The following is a 13,355-nucleotide window of genomic DNA, read 5'->3' on the forward strand; positions in this document are numbered from 1 at the left end:
TAGTGCATTTATATGTATAATGCATATAAATGCACTATTTATACTTACTGACTATATGCAATACAGACAATATTCTATACACACAATATACTATAACTGAAGTAAACTATTTCCACTGAGGGGACAAACCGAGTTCTTCATCAACAAAGGTATAAGACAGAGTAAAAGAGTAGAAGTGCTAAATAACTGTTAAAGTCCCTTCTGTCCTTATGGTCCATGAAAACTCAACTCAATGATACTGCAAACATGATAAATATAACCTAAAACTAATAAGACTTTGATTAGCAACAATTCTTGTCTTCTTATAATTTATAGTAACTTTAAAGATATGATTGTTGTTATTTAGGTTTCTTAAGATTTCTAGGGGCATCTGAATTGATGCCTTAATTTATTCTTGATAAATTTCCCTTTCACAAATTTTTCAAATTTCAAAAATCCTCTAACTTTGGTGCTATACTTATGAAAAACTGTTAACGAGCAATGAATATAGTGGCCTCACTAAGGATTCTGGGTATGAAACTATGAAGAGAAGTCACTTCATTAACCTGGTCCTCCTGCAAATATTTTCATGCATTTCTTATCTCATCTTCAGACTCCCATCCCCAATTAAAAAGAGAACTTGAGAGTAAAAAGAGCTAAGAGATGTGTATAAAGAGAAGGAAAAATCAGTCATTTCCAAGCCTGCAGCAAACTGGAATCACCTATAGAAATCCTAAAATATATCCATGTCCTGGCCCCGTCTCCAGATTGAAATATAAATTAGCATAGGTAGAATCCCAATAACTGCCATTTTTTTTAAGCTCCCCAGAAAATGTTAATGTGAAGTCAAGGCTGAGAACCACTGGTACAAGCTGCCTCCCCCACAAAACCTTTCCTCTCATCTGTTAGTGTCAGCACTTCCAACCCTATAGCAAGGACTATCTTTAAAATTCTCTGTTTTTCTTCTCTGATTTAGTCTGCCACAGAAAAAAATTCACTAATTTTCAGTTGGGAGATTTTAAACATGTACTTATAGTAAAATTTATTTTAATTTATTTGATATTCACATTCCCAATGCTAAGAATTTTATTTTTCAGTCTTCAAAAAATCACCTTCAATAGGATATTTAGATAAACAGCAGAGCATACAATAAACACACAACGCACATTACAAATTATCAGAAAATACTTAAAAGAATGATTTTTAAAGAGTGATTATATTTTGATTTTTTTTTCCCTTCTTCTCCCGAAAGCCCCCCAGTACATAGTCACATATTCTACTTGTAGGTCCTGCTGGTTGTACTATGTGGGGCCGCCACCCCAGCATGGCTTGACGAGCAGTGCCATCTCTGCACCTAGGATCCGAACTGGCGAAACCCTGGGCCACCAAAGCAGAGCACCTGAACTTGACCACTCGGCCATGGGGCCGGCCCCTACATTTTGATATTTTATTAACTACAATTAATTTCAGAATCTAAACTATATTAAGAAATATCAGATACAACAAGCCCTGAGACTCCTATGACAGAAAAAGAACTCAGTAAATAATCTACCATTTTTTTCAATGAAAATTGGTATTACAGGATTCCACATCTTGAAGATTTACACTTTTTTTGGTTTATATTGTTTTCAGATCCCTGGAATAAAAGGAGAAAATAAAATAATATTTTATAAAAATATGCATCTACAAATACCAGGTTTTTTTAAAAGTCACCAACAACTGATACCCACTAGTTTCACCTCCAAAACAATACTAAGCTATTTTTGCAAGCCAAATTAGGATTTTATTAAAACACCTCATAGCCATATATTTATACAACATAAGACTCATGGAATACCAGAAATTTTCTCTCTTCTCCCTATTACATTACTTACTACATTTGATTGCCATTTGAAAGTATTCATTGCTAGAATATAAAATGTGTTCCACAGAAATAGAAAATAAACAAGACACAGACTGGGTGTAAGGAAAAAAACATTTTCACTTCCCTTTTTACTAAAGGAAACTCTGACTATAACTCTGACTCTAATATACTGCCAAGTATACCACCCAAAGTCAAAATCAAACAAGTTAGAAAACAGATAAACACAATTAATAATTGCAAAATATTCAGAAGTCCACGACTTTTATAAAGTACACTTGTATCAAAAAGTGTCATATGGCCAATTTCAACTTAAAATTTTAAGGTAAATAATTTTAATAAGTCCAACTTAAAAAATAAAGACAATTACAAAGTATCAGTGCATTCAATATATATAATATACAATAAAAGAAAAATTATATGTTAAAATCTAAGTTAGTAGAAAATATCCCACCCCAGGATTTTATTTTCTTCCCTCAAAAAAAAAAAAAACAGAACAGATTTGCTATTTTTACTGATGATAAAAATAATGCATAATCATAGCTGAAAATCCAAACAATACACAGAAGTATAAAAAGTGTAAAAATAAAAATCATCCCAAAACTCACTATTTATAAATAACTGTTAACATAAATATCCTTCCAAGAAATGGATGGATTAATTCTGTATATTTACAACTGCAACAATTACAAGAATTACAATTAATTCTGTATATTTATTCTGTATATATACATATATGTATCTACATATATGTGTGTGTTTACTCTTTTCTTTCACACACACTCAAGGCAGAGAAATCTTTAAGAATACTTTTTTGAAAATAAAAATATATATAAATTGTTCCAAGTACGCATTCTGCTTCTGCATTTTCATTTAAGCAGGCTAGGTTTGAGGTTACTTTGTGTGTGTGTGTGTTGGTGGTAGTGTTGTTGACTGCTTGAGGGAAGATTAAAAGATTTGTCTGTTGACCCACAAAAAAAAAAATCCTCTGGCTACAATTTTCCAAAGCCTGAGAACACAGATATCTATACTAAAGGCAGCTGGCTGACTGATTTACAGAACTAGTGCATGGACCTGAGCAAAACTGCGAAGTAGACAAAATCTTTTCACGGCCTCCTACCTCTTGGTCAGAAAGAGCACCACACTAGCAATCAAGATAGGAGAGTTCTACCAACCAGGTGTGGGATTTGAGCATTTCACTCAACCTTCCCAGGATTCATTTCAATTCTAAACTTCTATGATTCTCACCTGCCTCCCCATTCCCCAGTGATTTCTTTTTGCTGCTTTAAAGATACGTGAAAACCATTCTTTCCTCCTCCTATCTCACTGGGATTCCATGACTCAAAATAAACCCCTCCTCTGACTGACAAACTCCCATTTCCTCAATGTGCTTATTCTCCTCTAAGTGTGACAAATAAAAAAATCTGATGAGATCAAAGGTGTGGGCAATTTTTGAATGGGAGCAGCAACTCAGAAAAAATTTTTAGTAAGTTTACAGGTACAAATTTTTAATTTAAAGTTAACTTTATGAGCTCCATGGAAAAAATGTATAATCTTACAACTTAGGTAACTGATTTTATTTGACTCAGTCAATAAGAAAACTAGCAGTGTTTTTACCTCCTAAAATATTCATTCATACCTGAGCATATTTAAGATAGTAACACAGAAGCAGCTTTCTAATCTTCCATCCGTTACACTTGTACAATGCTTTAAAGTTCAAAGTGTATTTCTATGCATTATTTATTTTCATTCTCAAAACAAGTAGATGTAGTGGTCACTATTGATTGCCTCTCTAACATCCATTTCCCCCATATTCTTCCTTCTCACACTTTTTTTAAATATCCTCCCTCCACCATGTAACTGAGGGAAATAAGACTCCGTTCCCAACTGCAGGGGATATATCCTGGTTAGGAGACACCAACCATGATAACACTATTCCCCTTGCCATAACTGGTTAGGAAGTGTACATGACCTAATTCTGGTCAATAAAACCTGAAGAGAAAAGTATGCTGGTAGGCTTGTGCAAAAGATTTCCTGGCCAATGCACACCTAGATGTGATCTTGCTCTTAACCAGAGGATGAATCCAATACACAGAGCAGAGCAGAGCCAAGAAAATCACAGAGCAGCAGACCAAAGTTCTGAAAAACTAGCCCTACCTCCATATGTCAGTGTTCCATTTTCAGTAGCTACTATATTTCAGGCATTGTAATGTGGCAACGCTGAGATAAATAATATACTCCATCTACCTTTCCTTCCCCAACCTGGACCTCCTTCTCCTACACCTAAAAGTTCTCCTTTCCATTTGGGCTGCGGTACCTACTGTAAGCTGACAGACCACCATGCTTTGCACCAAACTAAAGTGCTCTACACATCAAGGGCATGGCATTTCCTCTTCCAAGGGACAATTTCCTCTACCAATTCAGTCCAGCAGTCCCTACTCAGGGTGAAGAGATGTTGGAATTATAAGAGGGCTCCTCTCTAAGCCTGGCCCTGTATAAAAGCTGAAAGGTAGCATATGAAATCAGATGAGGGCCCATATTAGGAAATATGTTAGAACTGTAGATTGATCACGAGTAGATAATTTAAAAATTCACCCTAATGTATGAATGACTATAGGTTCAGGAATACCAGAATTTATTTCTTTTTTAAAAGAGGATGCTGTCAAATAAATCTCTAAGAGAGAATATAAACTGGGTGATAGTTTAGAAGCTGATACCCTCTTTAATATGTTATTATTAACCAACAGCTCATAAATTAGTTAAAAAGGGGAATCATAAAAAAAAGTACGTGCCTTCAACATTTTATTGCAACTAAAACATAAAAATGTACATTCAGCAGACAATCTTTTAATGCAAGGCTAATGCCTTTTCTTCAAGTATGGGTCTATGGATTCTAGTTCTATTTTTTCTTGCAAAACTCACACCCATAGTACATCACCTGTGACTTCCAGTTTCTGTTTCTTAAACATGGAAAGACATCTCACAAACATTTAAAAGCAGTCTTAGTCAAAGGATCTTTTTAGATTTTTTAGGGTTTTTTTCCCTAATTGTTTAAAGTTATTTCACCTACACCTATTTCAACTGTAACTGATTTTAGCTACTCACCTGTTTTCAAAGCAGACACTGGTTCTCATACAAACACCTTTTTGCCTTCACAATTCACTGAATAATGTTTTATTAAACTATGTAACTACAATATCAAGTATAATTGCCATTAACAATTTGTGGGTTACAAACGCAAATGACTGTTTGTTAGTGTACAATAGTGGTGAGAATATAAGATCGAGAACAAACTAGGGAGTAGTCTGCTGCCACTCAGTCTGGCATGGGGATCAAGCAGTAAATGAAAAGTATCATTTAATCTTTTGAGTGGGTTCAGCAGAGGTAAATTAAGAGATTCTCCTGTAACAGGCCATTCCCAAGAGTCTTTGCTTATTCTACCCACCAATCAACCCTCTAACAACTCATATATATACCAGCAACTTCTGAATGTAAGAGAAGATTTACATGGTGCCTACTATGTGCCAAACATCATACCTTGGCCCTTTACATGAAATTTCTCAATCTTGATGAAAAGCATAATGGCAGAATAACTCTCTGCCAATTTTTTTTTTTTTTGCAAATGTAACTAACAGCTTAAAAAAGTAGTTCAATACAAAATTAGCTAAATAAACGTACTAAGTCTGAATACAGCTAAAAGTATGACATTACCTCACTAAAAGAAAAAACACTAGAAATTTGTGTTTAGGAAAAAGAATATCTATCATGAGATTTTACCTAATTCTAGTGAAAGCTATAAAAAAGTAGACATGAGGGGCTGGCCCCATGGCCGAGTGGTTAAGTTCACGCACTCTGCTGCAGGCGGCCCAGTGTTTCGTTGGTTCGAATCCTGGGCACGGACATGGCACTGTTCATCAAACCACGGTGAGGCAGCGTCCACATGCCACAACTAGAAGGACCCACAATGAAGAATATACAACTATGTACTGGGGGGCTTTGAGGAGAAAAGGAAAAAAAAAATATTTTTAAAATCTTTTAAAAAAAAAGTAGACATGATTTAGCTATATGTGAACATATAGCTATAGATTTTCATTAAATTAAAACTACGTGACATATCATTAGTAAAGAAAATGACCAAAATGTGTCTCATCTACCAAATACATAAACTCTTCAAATTCATTGTTAAGAATTATTTCTTATAAAAGATGGGCAGGGAGTGGCAGGAAAGAATATAACCAGTCACTTACCATAGTTTAAGAACAAATCACTACACACATCCTTAGGTCCCATAATAGGAGGAAACCCAAAGATTTATAGTTTCTAAATCTCAGCTTTGAGAAGGGAGCTGGAAAAAACAAGGCTAACAGGAGCCTCCACTGTGTCTCTAAAACTTATCTATCCCACCTATCTCTCTCATTCCATATATTCTGAGTAGTTCACAGGCTCTCCAAAGTCACTTCACATTAATGGATAATATACACTTGATTTCTACACATTAAGAATCCCAAGTATGGTTCTGTCCGGCAGATCAGCACAAAAGTGATACTCTGAGGGGCTGGCCCCGTGGCCGAGTGGTTGGGTTCGCGCGCTCCGCTGCAGGCGGCCCAGTGTTTCGTCGGTTCGAATCCTGGGCGTGGACATGGCACCGCTCATCAAGCCACGCTGAGGCAGCGTCCCACATGCCACAACTAGAAGGACAACAACAAAGAATATACAACTATGTACCGGGGGGCTTTGGGGAGAAAAAGGAAAAAGAAAAAAAAAAAAAAGTGATACTCTGAGGTAGCTTAAGTTACTGAAACCATACTGTCTGCTCCTACAGAATCTCTACAATTAAGGAACTACAGATACCCCAAAACTGCCATTTCCAAAGAAACTGCACCTTGAAGAACCAACACCCAGACATATACTAAGACCACCAATGAATACCACCAAGTGCCAACTGCATGAGAAAAGACAAAAAAGGAAGACGGAAGATTAGCAAAAACAGATCACTGGTGGTTTAAGATTTTGAAGTGAGAAAAAAACTGATTGAAATATGCATTCTGATACTTGTAAGATATATCTTAAACAGACTGCTTAAACTCTAGAAGACGCTATCTCCTACTGTCAAGGGCCAGGGTTACACCACCTAACTCATGGAGTTGTCTTAACAGTATCATTTATGGCCCCTATACAAAGCAGGCACTTAATAAATTGTAACAGATATTGCTGTTATTGAGAAGTTCAAGATAACACAAATCTTGTTATAATGTAAGTCCTTTTTGAACACTAAAAGGGGAATGGTTAGTAAAAACTGTCAAACAGTCTTCCCTGTAACATTATTTTACATGGACTTAAATACTGGTGTTGTGAGGGTGATATTTTTCTAAGCACTCCTTTGATAATGATTAAGTTCGGGGTTAAATTATTTTAGGGTCATCTGATATTTAAGATGACTAAAAACCTTATAAATATTTATCTGAAACTGTGGGAGCTTCTCATTTTATCATCCCACTGTTATAGTCAATTCCCTTCGTATGTAGATTCCTTACATTTCACATTATCCATAACAAATCTCACGTGCAAATGTATTAACAATAATATAACTCTCCAGTGACCTGTATTTTATTTTGTTATTTAATATTTCAGTATTCTATTTAGTTAGATACATCCTTTTGGGAAACCCTTTGAAACTAAATAACTACTTGTTTCATTCTGAAAAAAATGTGAACCAATAAACTCCACTGGAATAATGGTCTATTCCCAGCATGGGGGGGATTACAGAGGAGACACAGAAAAGTAAATAGAGAGCTTCCCGTTTCTTCCTGAGTCATATTTTTACAATCTGGATTTCTTTCATATAAAGCCAATTACCAGCTTACCAGACACACCCATATGCAAATACAAGTAAAGAAATATGACAAAGCCACATATGAACTGTTTTAGATTATATAGTTTTCTGCTTTCCTCCATTAGCGTGCATGATAACAAGTTGACTATTCTGTTATAATCTGTTTCTTTAAACTTAGATTCTTATTTGCCTACCTACTCCCTATCGGCAGAGAATCTATACACTTCACACCTCAAACTGACTCATTTTTAAATACAAGGCATTCTGGACTTCCATGGCCTGATCTCCACCTACTTTCAGAGCTTCCCCTCCCACAAAGACGTCCTGGCACAGCAGCCTTATGTCCAGCTCAACAGGCCCCGTAATACCCAACCAACACACCTGTGCTCTGGCTGTTCCTTCACCTAGAAAACTACCCCCATACATATGTCCCCATTTTGCCTATTAAAATATTTTAAGGCCCAAATGGAGTGTTACCAGCTCTAAACTCATTCATAATTCCCCAGTCAAAAATTAGTATCTCTGTCTCGTACACACACATACACACACACCCCCCCATGCTTCCACGCACCTCTGGTAAAACCCACAGGAGTCTTGTGTTGCAATTATTTCTGTGAATGTCTGCTTCTCCCTTGAAGGCAGCTACTGGGTCTCATTTCATCTTCATATTCTACCCACGCTTCCATCCTTACCACATAGTAAAGGTCCCTTCTACGGAGTAAAAGTCCAGATTGAATTAATTATCCCTTGATTCTAATCCCAGCCCTTTTATTTGAAGGAATAAATGATTTTCATGAGTTGAAGATTTTGTTAATAGTTAATTCCTGCAAATCTAATAATGAAAATGTCAATAATTACATAATGTATTAATTTTTAAGTTGATGAATGGCAGGTCAATGAGCACAATAAATCAGCAGTAAACATAATCATTTTCTAAGATCCCCCAAAAAAGTCTCATATGTATCAACATTAAAATTAACCTTTCTGTCCTCCATCCTAAGAACTACTTATACCTGATGCATATCCAGAAATACAAGCTCCCTGAAAGCAAGTGTCTATACACTCTAAGAATCTATGCCAAAGTCATGCAATTTATTTGATATCATCTTCTTCAATGTCCATAAATATAATTTTCATCTTTTGTGTAATTATAAAGGCTAACATATACAAAATATGAAGATAATTTATCTTAGCTAAGAATACAGTCGGAGCAAAGTTTAGGAATAAATATAAAATTATTCCAAAAATTATACTGAGCACATCTCTCCACGCCCTCCTCAAAAATAGCTATTAGGAATGTCACAAATCAGGTCTGATTTTTGATGAAAAATGTTTTCTTGAACCGGCCTCACATCTTTCTAATTCTAAATCATTCTTATTATAATCTTTGTGATATTTTTCTTCTTATATATTTTAGGGATACCAAATATTCTTCATAAATATATACTAGGCCTTAAAATTAGGTATTTTTAATTTTAAAAGATATTCCAACAGATATAGTTCAACATCTTTTACTATCTGTGGGCAAATGTCATTCATATCACAAGAAATAATTGCGAAAGTAAAAGAAACGTGTTGATTTATTTTTTTTTACTTATTAAAAATCAGCAGGTTTTTAATTTTCCAATTAAAGTCGATGTTCTAAAACAAAAGGTGAAAAAGGGGTCGGTCACTTACTGACCAGCCTTGGTACTCATTACAACAGAGTTAAAACTAATTCGCACAGTGTAGCAACAGTAGCCATCTCCCACAAAGAGACTCTCTCTCCCACCCATTAACTTTTCCTCCTTCCCTGGGAGAACTGGAAGGATCATAACACAGGCCTAACTACCCCCACCCCACGGGCAAACACACATCTCCATCACCGCCCCGCAGGAAAGCATGTGGGGGCTGTGGACCAAGAGAACCGACGCTTCTGTGTGTCACTTCCCCTGCATGTGGGATAAACAAACAAACCAGCACAGTAACAGTAACCAATAGAGTAATTTTGTTACCCCCGACTAATGGCTTGGTTAAGTTTTGAGCTAAGTCAAAAGCTCTAACAAAAAGGTAAATCCTTCCCCCCCCCCTTTAAAACAAACACCCCAACGGGAAGTTTACCCCCGAAATGAACGCCGGCCCCTGACACCTCCTTCCAGCAGACCGCTGCCTCCCCCGCCCCCCGGCCCCAAACCCCCACTCCGAAGGTAATTGTCTGGACACAAGCAAAGCGCGCTGGGGCTGCGCTCCGACCTCAAAACCCCTCCCGAAAGAAGCCCCCGCCTTTTTTCCCAGCTCGGCCACCTCCCTGCCGGCCCCTCTCGGGCCGCGCCACTCCGGCAACTTCTGCAGCCAGCCCGCCCGCCGCCCGCGACCCCCTCCCGGCCCAGCGAGCCCTCCGCGCCCTCCCCCGCGGCCGCGGCCCCCGCCCCGCCCGCGCCTCCGCGCCGCCCGCGCGGGTCCTCGCCCCCTTCCCCCGAGGCCCCCGCCCGCGGCACCGCCCCCGCCGCACCCCACCCAGCCCGGGACCCCAGCCCACCCGGCCCCACCCGGGAAGGAGGGAGCCGCGGCCGCGCCGGGGCCCGCGGGCGCCAACACGGAGAGGGCTTTACCTCAGAGGCGCGGCCGCGAGCAGCGGGGTCGGTCCCGGGCGCGGGCGGCGCCCCCCGGTCCGTCAGTCAGCGGCGGCGGGGGCAGCGGCGGCGACGGCACATCACACCCGCCGGGGCCGGAGGAGGAAAGCGAGCCGCGCAGGGAGGGAGCGAGCGAGAGAGCGAGGTAGGGGGGAAGGAACGAGCGAGGGAGGGAACGCCGCTCGGCTCGGACTCGGTCCCTGCACTACTGCCGGTGCCTCCTACCGCCGCCTCTGGCCGGAGAGTCGCCGCCCGAGTCGCTGCTGTCGCCACCGATGCAGCCGGGAATGAATGCACAGCGGCGCCTCACTTATCCGGAGGTCAAACATCCTTCTGCCTCGGGCATCCGGATCGGCGCCGGACCCGGAAGTGAACACATGGAAAAAAAATAAAAAAGGAAAGCGTCTCTCTAGCGGCGGCTGCCCCGGAGCTGCCCGCATCGACGAAAAGAGCCGAGTAGAGCCGAACATTACACTGACGTGCTCGGATTGGTCGGCTTGCTGACCGGAAGAAAGGCAGCACGCTGATTGGCTGGCAAGGTATTAAAATCCAAGCTCCTCCTTTCTCCCCACCTCCGCACCAGTGGTGCGTGAGGGAGAACGTGGAGTAATTGTGGATACGGGTAGTACGTTTCTACGGGTGAGGCCATGGTAGGAGAGGCTTGGGGAGGTCTACGGGGAGAACTGGAAGAAAACGCTCCCGTGGTTTAGGAGAGCTGCTGAAAATTCCGCGGCTTCAGTGAGCAAAGAGCCAAAGGGCGCAATTGGGCCGAGTAAGGGTGCCGAGCACAGCCCTCCAGGTGCCAAAGAATTTTAGGGCCCAGCCTAAGGGAGAGACATCGCAGAGTTGACATTTTCCCCCACTTTCGTGTAACCCGAGTGCTAATATCAGGGATTCGACTGCTTGGAAATATGACTCGTGGTTCACGTTTGCATTACATTTTCTGTCTATAGAGAATTACATTTGTGAGCTCAGGTAATCCTCTGAACTGTATAAGGTGGTAGTTTTTCCACTGAACTTCCGGAAGTTCCAAAAGGACAAACATTACTTAAATCATCAAGTTGTAGAACTCAAACTAGAACCCATATTTTCTGAGGATGCTTTCCAGTCCACTCAGCCCACGTAGAAAAGTCAGAAGATTACATTCTTCCTCCCTCTTATAGTTGGTTAACTGGAGTGAAGATATGGCACTTTGGAAGACCTCTATGGAAATCGATCCACCATGAAGGCATTGTGAAGGATTCAAACCATAAATTTTTAAAAAATTGTTATTCTTACTTCTAAAGTCCTTTCAAAAGTTGGACAATAACATGTGCATGAAGAAAAACCATACCCTGCACTATGTTTAAAGACTCATGTTTCTATTAAAATGAGGGGGGAAAGTTACTTCGAAATGACTTCAGTCTAAGACTATCATGAATTTCTTAGGGAAAAAACCAGAATTTATCAAGTGGGAGTTTGAGGAGAGAAGAAAAAGAAAGCAAAATTTCTGGTGCCTTTGGTTTTCACATTTGAGACATTGTAAATGTTCGCGTCTCCCTTACATCTTTTGATTCTTTACTTCTGTTGCTATTTCTCTTCCTCTTACCCCTCTGCCCACTCACCTTGGCTACCCAACGGCGCCAAAACACGCATCCACAACACGTACACCAAATGGAGAGAGTATAGGGTTAAGGCCTTCAATTAGAGTTTGAAGCAGGAGAACTATTCCATTTCCTTCTTTCTCCCACTTGAAGCCTAACTGCTTACAGAGAAGGGAAAATGGGCAGCTTTACTTTCCACAAAATATACCTACCATTCTCTCTTTCAAACAAAGCACTTGTAGGACGTGAAAAGAAAGCATTTTGTCAGAAGAGAAATCTGATAAATGTTTCCAGTGTACCATTAAAGATTATGAGAGAACTAAGAATCTGTCCTATAATCATTTTCTCCCTTCACCCCTCATTCATACTATTAAAATACTCTCCTAAGCCAAACTTGTTTTGCACAAATTGATCAAGAAATACCCCTGAAATACAAATAAGCACCAAAGATTAAACTAGCACTCTATGTTGGTGCATTGTATCAACTATGTGGCCAATCTTGCTGAGTTAAATACAGGCAGATAATTCCACTTAACAATGTTAACAACCAACATTTGTACAAACTCTGGTTTATATTATTCCATCTGATTCTCACAACCGTAATAATACCGTAACCGAAGTAATATAGCAGCTATTGTTATTTTTCCCTCGTTAGGAATGAGGAATGATGGTTTCAAAGAGAGTGACTTGCCCAAGATGATGTGATAAGTGATAACTTGCTAAATATGAAATACAAAATTATGAGGTAAAGATATTTACAAAAAGCTTTTCAAAATAAAAATAGGAGAAACCTTCATTTTTTTCTTCCAAATATTTTATTTAACTCTAATGGTAAACCTAGCATGGTGATTTACGGGTTGACACACAGTAAAGCCTGAGGCATTGGCAAACTCTTTCTTTTTTGGTATTATCCTTAAGGTAAACTAACTGGAGGATAGATGTAATTAAGAAAAAGTAAAAGGTCAACTGGAAACAGAAAAGATGCAAAATGAGACATTGCAACAATAGCCAGAACCTGGGAGCAGAGCAACATGTTTTACTAAAACCAGGAAAGTAATGTCTTCCCCAGTCAAGTCTGCAGTCAAGGGGAGAGAAAGAAAGCATTCTGGGAGAAAGCCAGTCATAGACAGCAGCTAGGTCAGGTTTGGGGGAAGCTGTAACTTAGCAACTTTTCTTTTGGATTGTTTCATGAGTACAGCTAGAGAAGGTCAAGACACTGGTTTATGCATCCCTGGAATGATGATTTCAAGTATTTTGTAGATGGAAAAATGAAAGGGCAAAATCACAAAACTTTTCTGAGAGACTGTATTGTATTTTATAATAATAATCTTCGGTAATGTTTAATAAAATCACATCTTTAAGATTCCTTGCCTTAGCTGGGGCTGACATAACAAAATACCATAGACTGGGTGGCTTAAAGAACAGAAATTTTTTTCTCACAATTCTGAAGGCTGTAAGTGTTGAGATCAGGGTGCCAGCACAGTGGG

At 39.4% G+C, this 13,355-nt stretch overlaps 1 protein-coding gene across 9 annotated transcripts in view; it reads right to left on the bottom strand.

The window, feature by feature from the left end:
- The window catches only part of CSNK1G3 (casein kinase 1 gamma 3), a 107,106-nt gene extending 94,729 nt beyond the window's left edge, over nucleotides 1-12,377 (bottom strand). The window contains exons 1-2 of one of the 9 annotated variants that reach the window (XM_046666700.1): nucleotides 10,265-12,377; nucleotides 8,245-8,384 (exon numbers count right to left, since the gene is read on the bottom strand). The gene's annotated coding sequence lies outside the window, so the exon portion shown is untranslated. The remainder of the gene's footprint in view (nucleotides 1-8,244; nucleotides 8,385-10,264) is intronic. The other 8 variants (XM_046666699.1, XM_046666701.1, XM_046666702.1 and 5 more) reach the window with 8 other exon arrangements.
- Nucleotides 12,378-13,355: the final 978 nt, after the last annotated feature.

The sequence above is a fragment of the Equus quagga genome, chromosome 7, assembly GCF_021613505.1.
Source record: "Equus quagga isolate Etosha38 chromosome 7, UCLA_HA_Equagga_1.0, whole genome shotgun sequence".
Classification (NCBI taxonomy): Eukaryota; Metazoa; Chordata; class Mammalia; order Perissodactyla; family Equidae; genus Equus; species Equus quagga.